Source organism: Takifugu rubripes, chromosome 17, assembly GCF_901000725.2.
Source record: "Takifugu rubripes chromosome 17, fTakRub1.2, whole genome shotgun sequence".
Taxonomy (NCBI): domain Eukaryota; kingdom Metazoa; phylum Chordata; class Actinopteri; order Tetraodontiformes; family Tetraodontidae; genus Takifugu; species Takifugu rubripes.
Genome location: NC_042301.1, coordinates 2178808 through 2194412, shown reverse-complemented (window position 1 = coordinate 2194412; position 15605 = coordinate 2178808). Strand labels below are relative to the sequence as shown.

The following is a 15605-nucleotide window of genomic DNA, read 5'->3' as shown; positions in this document are numbered from 1 at the left end:
TTATTGTAATGCTCCTTGGTTATTATTCCACCACTACAGTCACCTTTCCTCACATTTTCTACCCTTACAATATTAAATTGCCTGGAGTTGCACTGCATTTATTCCCGAACAATGAAGGGAACTCACTAAGCTTCAGCGGCGAGAGAGCGGTCCAAAGACTTCCCAAATGTGAAGTGTGATTATTGCGTGATTGCATTTTGTGAGTCGAAATTGGTTTTGAAGTATTTCACAAACTGTATTTACAGAGGACGCCCCGAGGAAACGTGTTCAGGCTGAACTCCAGCCGCGGCGCTCACAAGCAGGCGGCGCACAGCATCGTGAGCAGTGAAACAGGGTCACAGACACCAGCCCGGAAGCAGAATGTTCAACACTCCAGATCTGGATTATATTCAATAATGAATCGGCTCAGATGATTGTGTTGTGGGGGTTCAGCAGCCATTTGGCTTCACATCAACTAAAGCAGGTTTGATTTATTACAGATGCTGGAAACAGGAACTGCTGATGGACTCCCAACTCAAATCTCTGGCACGCTTTTCAGCACGGGAAAACCACGACTTTGCTGTTTCCGACGGGACGCACACGGATGCCCGGAGACAGCCGTCAAGCCCCAGCACACATGTCCTCCTTATTCTCATCCACTCAGCCAAGCATCCATCCCTCCCATTCCGGCATCCACAATTAATCCCAAACCTCCATAAATTATGGAGACTCCCCTCGTTGCCTCACCGTCTCGTGATTCTGTCATGAGCGCGGCTTCACCTTGATAAAACAAAGAGGAACATTAACGCTAAGGTACAGATGGAGGATGAAGCTGCGGCGCTTCGTGTTAGCCGAGTTTGTCTGCGTGCGATGGAGGGGAATGGTCCGAGAGACTGTCAAAACAAAGCAACAAAATTGATGGAGGTTATTCCTTTCTGAATGTCTTTATACGCCGGTGGAATACGTAGCGTGGGGACCATTAATCATCGAGCTAGTTTGTTACCCTCATAGCAGATGCCGATTGGCAGCTAAATGTATTAGGAAGAACCTAAAACAGACCATCAGAGGGTAAAACATGCTCTCCTGGAATGAGACCCGGGATCGACGGACACGAGTCTTTCCAAATCATGTCCGACCCGATTTAAAACTCAGGTTGCTCCGGTGAGGCTGTGGAAACGTGTTGGAGATGATCCACGGAAATGGAAGCTGCTCAGAGATAAAGACCTGGTGTCATGATAAAGGCTCCTAATTCATACAACGTTCCGCTAGATATTTACAACAGGGAGTTTCTGACACACACACCATCACACCACTGTCTAAAACTGGTGTTGGAACTCCAACCAGAGAGTGACCAGAACAATGTTGTGGTGAAATCTCAAAAATATCCTCATCTGGGTAGAATCTAATAGGAAAGATGCAATTTTAGACAAACATTCTCTTCTAATTAAAAAAAAAGAATGAATTATACAACACTCCTTTGAGTCTAACATATTCCGACTCAACATATTAAAAAGCCAAAGACAAACTGGCGTCTCCGTGGTAACATCGTGAAAGCCTAAATCTGATAAAAGCAAATCTGTAGAGATGCTCGATTAAATTCTCTTCTGTTTCTTTTTTTCGCTCGATAAACCGTTCGAAAATCACAAAGTCAGGAGGGCTGTTTGGCGTCGTGGTAGCAATTAAACACTCATATTTTAAAGACAAGTGCAGGGACTCCGGCCACAGGGGAACCACCAGCGCTAAAGTTATCAAATTAGAACTAAAAGATCAAATCATTGAGCCGGGATGGAGGAAATTAGCAGGAAAATCGTCATTCTGCCGTCAGTCTCGTCTGTTGAGACTATGAATCCGACACCTTTGGGAGGGATTAGATCCCTTCTGATGTTGAGGAATCCTCAGCAGGAGGCTCGTAGAGGCCGATCTTCCAGGGTGATGCTGAGTGAGCGAGGGGCAGTTTATTCTTGAACTTCTAGCTTCCCTTTTTCCTTATCTGCCTCCGGTCACTCCTGCTGACGTGAAGCTGCTCAGGCTGACGCTTTGCTCCCTACTTTATACGAACTTTGAAACTCCGTATCTATCCCCCAACACCCTCAGCCACTACAAACCATTCCTTCCATCTGGAGAAGAGGGGGGGGGGGGGGGGGGGGGGTCCAGAACAGGCTCGACAGCCCGGGAAAGTCCTCCATTATGGAGAGCGACTCCCACCCTCTGCATCCTTAGGTGGGGGCCTCGGGCAGCAAAAGTCTCAGACGCCCCCCCCCCCCCCCACACACACACACACACACACCCTGGATTATCACCGAATGACACGGTGATCACAATTTAACGGCTCATGACCGAAGTGAAAAAAATGAAATAATATTCACACTTAAATTGCTATTATACATAATTAGGCTGCTCTTTACTGTTCTCAGTACTTCTAATGGGATGGTTTCGCTGACCTTTGACCTGCGGCCATCCACAGAACGCACATGTGTGGACTTATGGCTCCTGCAGGATGTTCCACTTGGTAAGTTTGGTAAGTTTGAGACGCGGCCTTCAGCAAAGCTCTCCACATTTTGTGTTAAATTGATACCGTTAGAGAAGGTGGAGCGGATGAGAAGGCAGGGGGAAAAAAGAGATGATGAAAAACAAAAAAACCTTGAGTGCTTCATGTTGTTTAGTCCCATCAAAGGCCGTCCTTGCTTTTTTCTTGTTTACCTCCCAGTTAGTTGAATCACTGCGCTGAGCCTCTGCCAAATCTGAAAACCTTCTATAATAAAGCTTCATGTGAAGGAAATGATTGTGTCTTTTGGTTTGAGTGGTTCCCACATCAGAACATGATGACACGATGTGATGTGGGTCCGCTGGACTGATCACATCTACGGAGAAAGAAGAAAGGCCCAAATCGATCGTCAGCCCCAAGTTTGAAGCTTACAGGACTGAAAAATTACACTTGAAATCAATGAAAGCATCTTCACACGAAGCTCCTTGGTTTTGTTTTGGTTTGCGCACATCAGTGTGTTCAGACTTTTTAAACAATATCAGAAATAAAGTGAGTAAGTAGATGGAACCTGAGAAAGATCCTTCAGCCGGCAGGGCTTTTTCATCATCCTACTGGATAAATTAATTAATACATCAGAGATCTCTAGCGTCAATTCAAAGTTTTAAGCTTGACTCTTTCCCGCATCCACTGCTTTTTTATGCAAATAAAGGGAAAACTGTAAACACTTTTCTGGAAATCAAACTGAAAAGAGATTTGCACCAATTAATGCCAACCAATTAGAAATAAACGCAGTTTACCAAATGAAAGGGAACATTGAAATCACACATTCTAGGCCAGTTATTAAATAATAATAATAATAATTTTCTTTTTTATTTAGAGACACAAATCTTCTCTCCATGGGAAAACAAGTCTAGGAATCAAACTCTAAATGAGTGACAAAATCAAAGCCTGAATCAAACTCGGAATTTTCCTCACTGCTGCTCATGATTTGGCTAAGTGCGTGTTTGACCTTGACCTTGACCCCCGACAGGCCGGCATGCACATGGGACGTCTGGGCATGTTCTCGAAGAGATGACAGATGGTCTCCTGGGAGACCGCAGCAACCATCTCAATCCTGGTAGCTCAACGCAGCCAGGCTAGCTCTAGCTAGCGGCGGGGAGCTCGGGGCAGCCCTTCGTAAACGGGGCAAAAACACAAGACGAGGAGACAGTCTGTGGCCTCCGCCTGCCAAACTCTCGCTGAATCGGAGTTTTCTCACTAATTGCCTCTCCCGTCTGTTTCATTTGTACAACAGCAGGTGAAACTGACTCCCAATCCCTTTAGTTTCCTAACTGGACACGTTGAGAAGTGTGCCTGAGCTGGAGCCACACTGTGACCACCACCTGTTCCTCTTTATTTTTTAGCTGTGTAAAATCCAAGATAAGTGCATAAATACCCACCTCCTCTAAGTACTTTCATACCCTCCGTGGGTGTGTGAGAGCCTGTGTGAACAAGCAGAGCTTGTTGTACGGGGACAGCACGCACCCCCCCTCCCCCGGCGAGCATCGTGCAGGCCAGTAACCCACCCTCACCCTCCCTCTCAGGCCAAAGCCCCCAACAGCCGCTCCAGGGGAGAAGGCCGTGACCCACCCTGCCAGCACCAGCTCTGCCCCCGTCACCCCCGCGTGCTCAGGCAGTGGAGGGCGAAAAAGGGAGCACGTGGGGATGGAGGACCGGGCACATGAGACCTCCTGCAGCTCTGTGTGGAGGAAGTGGTGCTGATACTCTCCGAGTGTCTTTTCTGTCAAAGCTAGGTGCTAATTTGGCTGGTGCATTTGTGACTTTTGATTTCACCCACTGCTGTCTGTGCCTCTTTCTGTCCGTCTGTCTGTCTGTCCGTCTACCTGTTGACTCCGCCCACCTACAGTCCAAGTCTTCCACATCGATCAGCTCCATGTAGATGCTCCAAGTCATGATTTGACTTTTGGTGTGACTTGTTGCAGATAAAATGGTAATAATGGCAATCAAGATGTCCAACATGGATGTCCCGTTCATATATGATGATGTGTGGAACAGGGAGAATCAAATATTCCTTTTTATTCTTTTCATCTCACATCACCGGTATTTGATTTTCTCTTGGACATTCCAAACTGCACAGGGAAACTTTTCCACTATGTTGGAGGGGATGTGGTCTGTGAATGGCTGATTGATGGAGAGACTGGGAACAAGATGGAAAAATCCAGCCTGGTTCATGAACGAAAGGTAGGAATTCTGTCTGGACTGAGACACAGATGGTTTTAGCAGCAAAGAGAGAGAAAGCTCTCTACAATTCACACACACACACACACACACACACACACACACACACACACACACACACACACACACAGAGTCTTATCCTCCATATAGTGTGAGAGTAATACTGAATCAGTCTCTTTCACATTAGGCTATAATTGGCAGGAGGCTGGATGAGGCTATCACTTATCTTGTCACTGAGCAATTGTTATGGGTAATGGAAGTGGAGTGCACGTGTGTTTGTGTTGTTCTGCCGCTATCTGTGTGCACACGCGCGCGTGCATTGGAGACTCGAGGCAGCAGATGGAACTCCATACTAATTGGGTGGAGATCAGTGGGCGATTTTGGAGCAGACTGACCCGCGGCTGGGCTGCAGCTTCTGGGCTTGGCCCCCCTCCCTTCACTGACTGAGCAACTGGTCCCAGTACCAGGCTACTTTACAGCATCACATGTGCCTGCCCAGCCATGGATGGCCTCTTTGGGCCAATAAAATGGACTTTATCGCTCAATTTTACAAGTTTCTGTTTCTTTATTTCCTGCCAAAGCACAAAAATTCTATTCATGACGACAAGACGCACATCGAGTGACCAGTAAAACGAGATAAAGCAATTAGGTGGGTTAAAGAGAATATCGTTTTCCACAGACAGACGCGGAGTCACACAGCAGCTGAATATCCTGAAATATTTATCCGCTGCCTCTTTAACATCAAGAAATCAGGACAGCAGAGGTACCAACGTGTTAGCCCGTGGCTAGCAAACCGTCAACGGTGCATTTTCCTTACCAACATGCACAGTCTGGGGGAAACGCATCATGCATAATCGACATCAACCATATGTGAGTTGCATTTGCCAGGAGCAGTGAAAGCGGCGTTTACGCGATACTCAAACGTGGGTTTGTAAAGGAGAACGTGTTTTCTTGATCTCTTCCTGAGATGACAAAAGGGGACGTTAACTTCCTCTTTCCTACTTTTCTACTTTCCTATGTAGGGAACCTTCCGCTTGTTTGCTTTTGTTGATTTACATTTGGATAAACTTGGCCTTTATGTTGTTTTTCACCATCTCCCACCCAGACATCTAGCTAGTGATTAAATAATGCTCCAGAAGCAGAATTATACTACCCTGCCTTAAACCTCCCCACATGGCAGGGGGCTCACTGCTGGGGGGGTGTGTGTGTGTGTAGGGGTTGGTGGATAGTTCTGTGCTTGGCTGCATCTGACTACTCTGTTATTATTTGATGGAACCCGGTGTGTATTTATCCATTATTCATTCCATGCCGAAGGGGTAACTTTGGGCCATGGCCTTTACGAAAGCAAGCCCGAAGCTTTCGTTATTGTGTCTGTTGGCCTACTGTGTGTGTGTGTTCTTGCACTTGCTACATACTGACTACCAAACCACTCATTCTACTAGCAAAGTGAGGACATTTTGGCTGGTTCATTTGAGGGTTTAAGGGTTTTAAAATTGCGTGTTAGAACTGGCTTTGGGTTAGGATGAGAGTCAGGGTTTGTGCTGAGGGTTTGTTGGGATGGTTATGGTTTAGGTCAGGAGCTGAGGAATGAATAATACCTATGAAAGTCCTCACAAAGGTCGAAGTACAAGGATGAGTGTGTGTGTGTGTGTGTGTTTATGTATGCTTTTCAGTCCAGAAGAATCTCAATTCATGATATAGTCAGCAACAAATGGCTCCCAGTGACACTCAAAATCACAGCTTAATAGAGCCTAGTTGGAAAATTATGTGACACACAGAGATCCCCCCCCCCCCCCCATCCCCCAGGGGCCTCCACGCTCAGGACGTCCAGACATCATGTGATCATACTATATTTCATCTGTCGTCTTCTTTAAACAACGAGCAAGAGACAGCTCCAAGATCTTACAACATTAGCTCAGGGTAGTAACATCGCAATACTACTGACTATACACACACACACACACACACACTTATAAATCAATTCAGTGAGCAACCTAATGACTTGTTCACACTACACGATTTCATCGGGTCGCTGTGCTGTTCGCTCTACGCGACTTTCTGTCATCTCGTCGGCAGTCTTGAGGTCTTCACACAACCTGACTGGTCGGCGACGGGAGTGTTCACGCGCCATCACCAGGCACGGCTGACTGCTCTTCTTAGTCTAACAACACAACACGTTGTATCAAAGCTGATGTTTTTCACTGCAAGCACGAACCCTCCAGGTCATTTGTGCATGACAACATGTTGCTGCCTTGTCCTGCTGCTGGTCACTTCCAAATTTCGCCGCCCTATTTGGGACGCAAGATGTTCGCTTTGACTCTTGACGACTGCGTCGCCCCAACTTGGGGGAGGAGTGCAACAACCAGTTGTGACTGAACAAAGATGAATGATTCTCCAAACGTGCATATTCTTACTCTTTTCCAAGCCATTGCTTTTTTAAATGGATGTTCTCCCCTCACAGGTTTACAGTCTCAAGGAAATGGCCAAAAAAATAACCATTCCTAGTCTCGTCTTGGCTGTGCCGATGCCACCGACTGTGCTCAAGGGAGAGTGTGAGATCCCAGAATGCTTTTGGATAAAGAAGTGAAATTACTGAGAGGATCAGATCCGTTTCAAAAAAGTGCGAAGTTGGAAAATTGTCTGAATGTCCGGATTGATTGAATTGTCAGGATCCGTTTGAAATTGGACCGCGTTCCTCTTCTCCACGGAGTTCATGTAAGAGGAAGAGCTCCGGGAGCTCAGCACCACGGACAGCTCCCCCCACTTTCTTTAACCTACCAGAGGGGGCGCCAGATCCCCGCATGTGCAGCCGCGGGGTTTATGAAAGCGTTCCAAGCTATGCATGTATATTTGCTTAGTCACTAATGGACAAATGGTGTTTATCAGCACTGAGCTGGAACTGGAATGGAATAAACATAAACTGATAAAACGATGTTTTTCATTTCCATTTGCTCCGTGAAATCTGCGGTACGTTTCATCTACCTGATGGTCACATATTCTCTGAATGGTTAATAAAGTTGATCTTTCCGAGGAAACCGCATTTGTAAAGGTCACTCGTCCGTTATTCTCTGCTGCAGGGATCCGACATAATGCTCTGCTGACATTTTTCTCTGGTTTTCGTTCCATGCAGAGTCTCACGCCGCCTCCAACAAATGCGCCCGTTTAATTTTGAGCCACTTCACGTTTCCTTGAAATGAAAACCCTCCCTGGAAATAGCCTTTGGATTAATTGGGGATTATGGACACAACAGACACGTTTTGTTGCATTTACAAGTGAGAGGACAGTTGATGTTGATTTTTCAATCCATTACTCTGCTCATTTTAGCATTTAACTCGTCTACTGGTAGTTTCTTTATTACCCCAGCATGCTTAATCCACCATAGTGGACACACTGATCCAAAGATCTGGCCCTTAACATACACAGGTACACAAACACAACTTATTTTAATGTCAGAGACTCTTAAAAACTCAGTTTACTCACACAAGGACACAAAAAGTGGGGAACTTGCTTCATATTAATAGGGAAAAGGTTGGTTGTTTTCTTCTTCTTTCATGTGAGATACTGGAAACCACAAGAAATCTGGCAGCTCGACCCAAATTCACCGATTACTACTTTAAATGTGTGTTTCCAACCAATGAAAGTGGACGGTTGAACGCTCTTAGCGGGTAAAAGTCCGAATACCATGAAACTCTTTGGAGCCACAGAAAATCCTGCTTCACGACACAGCAACAACCAACTCTTGCTGGATGTGGCTGTTTGAGCTTCGGCTCCATCTGTTTACACGCCGCTGAGGGTGCGAGCGGCCCGCGCGTGTGCGCACGCCTCTTTATGTGCTATGGATCTTACAACAAGCTCATCTGGTGGCAATGTGTCAGTGCCACTGACCCCCGCGTTCCCCATCTGCTGGCTCCGCACATCCAGCCAGCAGAGACAGCTGTTCAATCAGCCTCACGCACGGCGGACGCCCAAACAAAGCACGGCGCGTTTGCACGTCTCCGATACGAGCGGTGGCGCGCAAACATAGCGGAGAGGACGGGAAAATGTCGCGCGTTTGAAATTCCGAAAAGGGTTCTGCGAGTGAAAAAAAGTGAAGCGGGGTCCAGAAATGAGGGTTATTTAATTAGTAGAGATATTTTTTATTTGTTTGAGACACAAGAAGATTAAAAAAAGGCGTTGGACAGTTTTGATTACACCGTGTGGTGTGATACCACTGATCTCGAATCTGATCCTCCAAGCCAGAAAGCCAGGTCACATGACTGGGTCATGCAACCCCCCCCCGCCCAAACATCGCCTGTCACCTCATTGTCATTGTGAATGTTAAATCTGTGTCAGGTTAAACACAAACTAAACTACTGAAGAGCAGGTTGAAGCTGGGAGGCCTGGCGGGGGGGGGGGGGGGGGGGGGGGGGGGGGGGGGGGGGGGGTTACTCAAGAACAGCCCCCACTCCTAACCAGCACCATCAACCGTTGTGAGCTGGTTCCACTTTGAAGGTTCTTGCTGCTTTTCCAAATGAAAAGCTCTGCTGTCACATGGAACGTTTGAGTTTTATATACAGTTATTAACTGAGATGCTATCAAACAAAAATCCTTTTTTTTTTTTTCCAAAAAAATCTTTATTTGATCCAATAAAACTGCCACCGTTTATCCTTGTGGTCCTGTGGGGCTCAACTATCAGAAGGCATCACCGACACAACAGACCCATCAGGTGAGAACCTGCCCATGAGCCCGTGCTACACAGGTGAACGTACACGCCTGTTGGAGTTTGTCAGTGCATAAATATATATATGTGGACACACACACATGCACACACACACATGCACACACTAGGGGTGGTTGTGGTGCAGAACATCGGTGCAAAGTGTGCATGCGGGAGCACATGTTGAGTAGAAAATGAACGATTTAAGCTGTCAGAAGCAGCCAGCAAATGTTCATCTCTGCCATAAAGATGAGACATCTGGAATGACATCACCTCAGGTCGATGTCAGCACGTTCTCATAAACGCTCGGCAAATTCGGAATTATGACGTGTGCGGGCGATGAGCTGCAGCAGACGCCCTTCAGGACAGCGGATGCATTAGCCGGACAGATTTCCACGACTGTTCTCTCGTCTGGCTGCGTTTCGAACGGTCGGATTCTCGTCAAAATAAAAGCGCCGCCTTGTACTTTTTTCACATACAGTGGGACCTCTACTTACGAACGCCTCTACGTGTGGAATTTTCAGGTTACGAAACGTCTCAACGGGAAAATATTTCCTCTTGTTACGAAATAAATTTCAGGATACGAAAGGCAAAAATACGCTACCGCTGCTACTCGCAGCTCGCGGAGTTTAGCGAACGCAAACATGCTGCTCTGCCATTGGCTATCGCCTAGCATCTTCCTGTCATCCCATTGGCTAGGAGGGACGTCAATCTGTACAGGTGTGTGTATCCCAGCGTCGCCTTTGTTTAACTTTTATTTATTGTGGGTGTTCGTATGTTTGTCCATTAGATGGCGGTGTTGCCACAAGTGTTAACATTTGTTGCTAGTAATGACGGCTAAAGTAAGATTAGCCTGTAATAAAGTTCATTTTGTTCCTGGAGAAGCCTTGCACTGAATTCCTACATTTATTGTGCAGTAATTTAATTGTAACATGTATTTGTTACATGTTTTGATGCATTTTTATGATTTATAAAAAAAATTAGTCCGAATTTTTGGGGGCTTGGAACGGATTAGGGCATTTACATGGAAAACGCGTCTCTACTTAGCTAATTTTCAGGTTACGAAGCAACTTCCGGAACCAATTAATTTCGTAAGTAGAGGTCCCACTGGATACTGTATATATATGTGACAAGAAGGGCACTGCTTTTGCCTTGATTATCGGAGACTGGTATCGACAATCTCGATACTTTGAGGCTGTATCGTCCCAAAAACAGCTAAAAAAAAACAATCAGAAAAAAAGCCAATCAATAAGATCAGTCAGCGCAGGAAGCATCCACACTGGTGTATGAGTGGGGGTGACCAACACACAGCAGATAAAAGCATTCACACACGGGAGAGGGTCAGGTCAGGGTGCAAAACTAGCATGAACACGCAGCGGTCAGACTGCAGCAGACGCCTCTGTGATCACCTCTGGTTGGGAATTTCAACGCATGGGACCGGCATCACACGCTGACAGGAAGAAACTGGCGTTTGGGCAGGAAGCTCCTGCCTGGGACGATCTGCTCACACCTGCTTAAAGCAACTTCATTAAAAATAGACTCGCTAAGTTTTCTGTCAGCCACTTCGAAGATGGCGCCAAGTTGGTGGGAGTCCAAGATATCTTGCAGAGAAGCCTCAACTTCAGCGGTCTTAGTGCCTCACTCCCTGTCACGTGCACACGCACACGCCACCACAGACCTCCGTTGGTTACATCTTCTAGTACCGGTCAATTTCTCCTACTTCCTGTTGTGCAGCAGCACGTACGAACAAGCAAGGTTGGAAAAATACAGGTTTATATGTCAAAAGCCCATTTGTAACTGGGGTACTGAAGGAGCTAATGCTAATGCTAAGGTAGACTCACGGATTACTAAATAAACATCTCCAGCTATACATTCCCTTCACGTCTTCCCACATCACGATCTCTACAACTGGCGTCCACCAATCAAATCAAAGCCAAAACCGGAATTCTGCAGCAGCGCCGGTCCTCCGTTCCTTCTCCCCACTCTTTTTTCACTCCCAAAGGAGTCTCGAAGAGGAGTGAAAGACTTTTTCAGTAAAATATGAATTAATACCTCGGTCTGTGTTAATATTTAACACCACTTAAACTCAGAGCTCCCTGCTGGGCTTCAGGATGGAAACGTCGGAAGACTGCAGGGACTGGGTGAGACGGAATGTGGGGAAAAGCTCGGATTAAACCCAGATTCAATTAACTTAGCATTCTAGCTGTGGACTGTCGGGGGAAATCATACTGAGTGAATAAACACATCATGCTGGATGCCTTTTATGTGCTCTCTGGTAAATATAAAAGAGACAGAGAGAGAGAAAAGGTAAAAACTGCACTCTCTAACGTCCCCGGGCGAGAAGCTCGGAGGAAACTGGGCTGTGGCGGGCGATGTGTGGAAGGATGAAGGTCGCCGCCTCCATCTTCACTCATTACTTGATAATGTTAATGAGGGAGGAAGAGTTCAGAGCGCGTTTCACGCTGGCGACGGCCGCTCGGTTCCTCATCAGAAATGTTTCTTTTTGTGTAAACCTTCAGAGGCAGAACGGCTTTTAATTAACAGGTGAACACAAAGCGAACATGTTTTTTTTATTTTAGTTTTTCTCGCAGCAGCGGCTGATGTTTTGGTTAAAAAGTGGAGCCCTGGACTCAAGGAAACACATGAAAGTGACAGATGGAAAGCAAATAGTTGCGAGGATAGTTGTAGTACATGCACCCGGCCAGTCGGCGGCAGTAGTGAGTTGACCACACTTTAGTGAACCCTAAACTACAAAACTGAACTTCCCATTGTTATTCTTCTACTTTCAATGGTCCTCTATGCCTCCTTATGGTCTACGACTATTTGTGAAGGCTCAATTGTCCGCAGCTGTCGTGCGAATGCCCCAAATCACAGAAAATGCCTCGTTTGTGTTGCTACAACACCAAAGAAAGGCAACGACACGCGAGGATAGTTGCACCTCCTCATAAAGGCGCCTCGGATCACTGAAGCACCTCACAGGAATCACTCACTTAAAAGTTTATTGACTAAATCTATTCTCTAATTGGAGCTGTTAAATGTTATAGCTGGTATTTTTGTGGCTATCACCCACCCTCTCTCTCTCTTTCTTTCTTTCTGTCTCTCTCTCCTTATTAAACCCTTATTTGTTGTATTTTAGGTCTCGCTCAGGGTTGTCACTAGGTAACAAGTTTTTCTGCCACTCAAGCATTTAACGAGTGTGTCGTGACTTGCAGTTACAAAATAACGAGGGTTTATTGAAAATGTTTTTTTCTATTATTACTTCCTTAATTACTGTGTCTGCCAGTCTTCAGACCTGGGCGGCACGACCTCCTGTATCATGCTGTGGTTGCACACGGTTCTGGACTTATTGAGTCAGCCATGGGGAGAAGAGCTCATGTTTCCCAGTTTAATGTATCAGACTGGGAATTCGCACTTTCAGCTCCATCAACATACCAGTGCCTTTGACTGGGTGACCTGGATATCAGCTTTCCTCCCTGATGCTGCTGCACTGGAGACAGGAGAGAACATTCCTCAGTAATGATGCTGAGCTCAAGAACGCGGGTTTGCAATCAAACTCAGCACCTCGTTGGGGTATTTGAACTATTCAGGGCTATTTTCCAGACAGAGTGTGAATGCACCATGACCAAAGCTGCAGTGGAATACATGTCACGCTAATAATAGCATGATGTGCTATTAGCAAAGAGGGGGAGCTAACCCTTAAATAAATGAGTGCGTTTCATCTCGTCATTGAAGCAAACATCTCCTACAGAACTATTCTTCCCTTCTTAAACATCCATCCATTTAAACCATGCCTCTCTGATGCATTTGAATCACACTGAATGGTCGCTTCCTAAATTGTGTTTTATATATAAAGCTGTCTCGAGGTGCAAAAAACATATTGGCTAAAACAATCTGAGCCACTCCGGCTGAATCTACACGGAGCGTCTGAAGGAAGCAAACAAATCTACTGCTATAGGCCTGGAGAATGAATTAGTGACCACTTAGCTAAAGTGGTCCCCCTCCCAGACAATCCTATTAGAACCATCAAAGATATAAATATGCATGTGTTATCGGGGTACCGTCCACATCAGGATCCAAGGCTGCCCTGGACAAAGTTTGGAAAGTACATTTCAGGAGAGTCCAGATTAAATTTAGAGTGCAGTCGCGTTGTTTTTAGACGGACAAAAGGAGGACCGAATCCAAAAAAGAAGTCGGAACTATGCAGCAGTAATCAGGGGGGCTGGTTTGGTACAAACAGACACAATAAAGATTAAAGCTGGTCCTTGGGACATGGGGCCGGCCTCCCGCTGCAGCTTGAGGATTTGCTATTTTTCCGGTGTTTTGATGTTTCCGAGGCCGCCGATCTCCAACGTATGTACAGCCACGCCGACCTTCAACGCACAAACCTCTGATGCTGGCGTCTGTGAGGCAACAGGTCGGCGCCGCTCTCCTTCCCTTTGGTTCCATCTCCTCAAGGCCATTCTCCATTTTCCCTCTAAAGTCTTGTAAAATGTATGGATTTATGAGGAAATAACCTGGAAATGATGAAAGACTTTCACTTTTCTTTCATTAGCAGTCCCCGGTGTCTCATCTCCTCCAAACGAACACCATGGAAACAGGCCCAAATATTCCTCGTGTGCCTCTTTGGATGCGGATCTTTTTTTGTTCTTTATTTTAAAGAACGCCGTAAGCCTCCTAAAAGGAAGGGCGGCTCCGTTCCTTCAACAGCGCAGATTAGCGAAACTTTGAAATGTTTTTGTAGTTGCTTTCATGGCCGAGTTCTTTGATAAGTCAACTAAATCAAAAAAGAAAAGAAAAAAAAGGAGCCACATCAGGCTGCTATTGAAGTTTAATATCTTAATGCCCCACAACAATGGTATTTGATTCCCCCCCCTCCTGCCTGCCAATTGTTTTAATTTGCTTCCCGGCGTACGATGAGGAGCTGATTTACAAACTGCGAGGCCGTGAATGATGGTAAAATGTAAATGCTTTGTTGTGCGCGAGCCAAGCAACCTCATCTCCTCTCCGGCTCGTGGCGTTTGCTTCGGAGCCAGACTCCCATCAACTGGCACACGTTTTGAAAGTCATCCAACTGCAAAAGCCGGAGTTCTCTCTCGCTCACACGCGCACAGAATTGTACGAGCCCGCTCATATGCAACACTTAAGTGTGATGTTACACAAGCTTTCACATCGGGGGGGGGGGGGACACACACAACCCAACAACCGGATGCTTCAGAAGTGATGAACTTCTGCTGTGCTAGCTCGCTAAAAGGGATCTGAAGATGACAACAGATTGTCACACCAGCACGTGTGGGTGCCGTCTGTGTGAACTCACGTGCGTCTGCGCGTGCGTCGTCTGTGGCCGAAGCCATCGGTGTCTTATTGGAGTCGCAGAGTCGAATCGTTGGACTTTAAAACTTGCGAAGCCTGGAAAAGCGGCCGCTTATTCCCAAAATTGCCCTCACTAAAGTGTATTCTTTACTGTGGAGGATGTGTAAGGACACACACACACACACACACACACACACACACACACACTCTCACTCAGAGAGACAGAGAGAGAGAGAGAGCGAGGTTGTCAGCTAAGCTTCACAAAGCAGTTTTGGGTAATACTAATAGCTTTAGGGAATAATCGCTGGCTTTAGGATGTAGAGAACAGGATATATGTGAGCACCATAATGATGCCTGGACACCAGGGAGAAAAGGAGAAGAGACCCACGAAAAGGCAATGAGACGGCAGGAAAAACACGTCTGGGGCACAAAAATGACCCTGGAAGGGAAGCCGGGAGAAGAAGAAGACCGGTGGGAAAAAGGGGAGATGCTGTTTCTGTCCGAGGAAGTTCAGCCGCGGCGGCGAGGAAACCCTGCCTGTGGCGTGAAGACGGCAGCTGGCCTGTAGCAACGATTTCTGCACCGGCACACATAAAGTCCATCACCACTTTATACACACTGATGAGCACACGCGCGCACGTGCACACACACTCGGGGTTGCCAAGGTCCTGCTGTGTAACTGAAGTTAACACTGCAGTCACATATGAGAGCGCTCACCTGGCAGCCAGCCCAGATCTGACACACTGCTGAGACCACCCCCACCCCCCCCTCTGTAGACACCATGATCTTTCCATTTCAGTACACCACACTTGTGCGTTCCTGTTCCTGCTCCTGCTCCCGTGCCGGTGCGGAGAGTCGCCGCCCCGGTGTTTAAGCCTTTGCTGCTGACACACCCGT

General features: G+C 46.6%; 1 long non-coding RNA gene across 4 annotated transcripts in view; it reads right to left on the bottom strand.

Annotated features, from left to right (window-relative positions):
• Positions 1-15605, bottom strand: part of LOC115253352 (uncharacterized) — a 219730-nt gene that overhangs the window by 86891 nt on the left and 117234 nt on the right. The window lies entirely within an intron of this gene.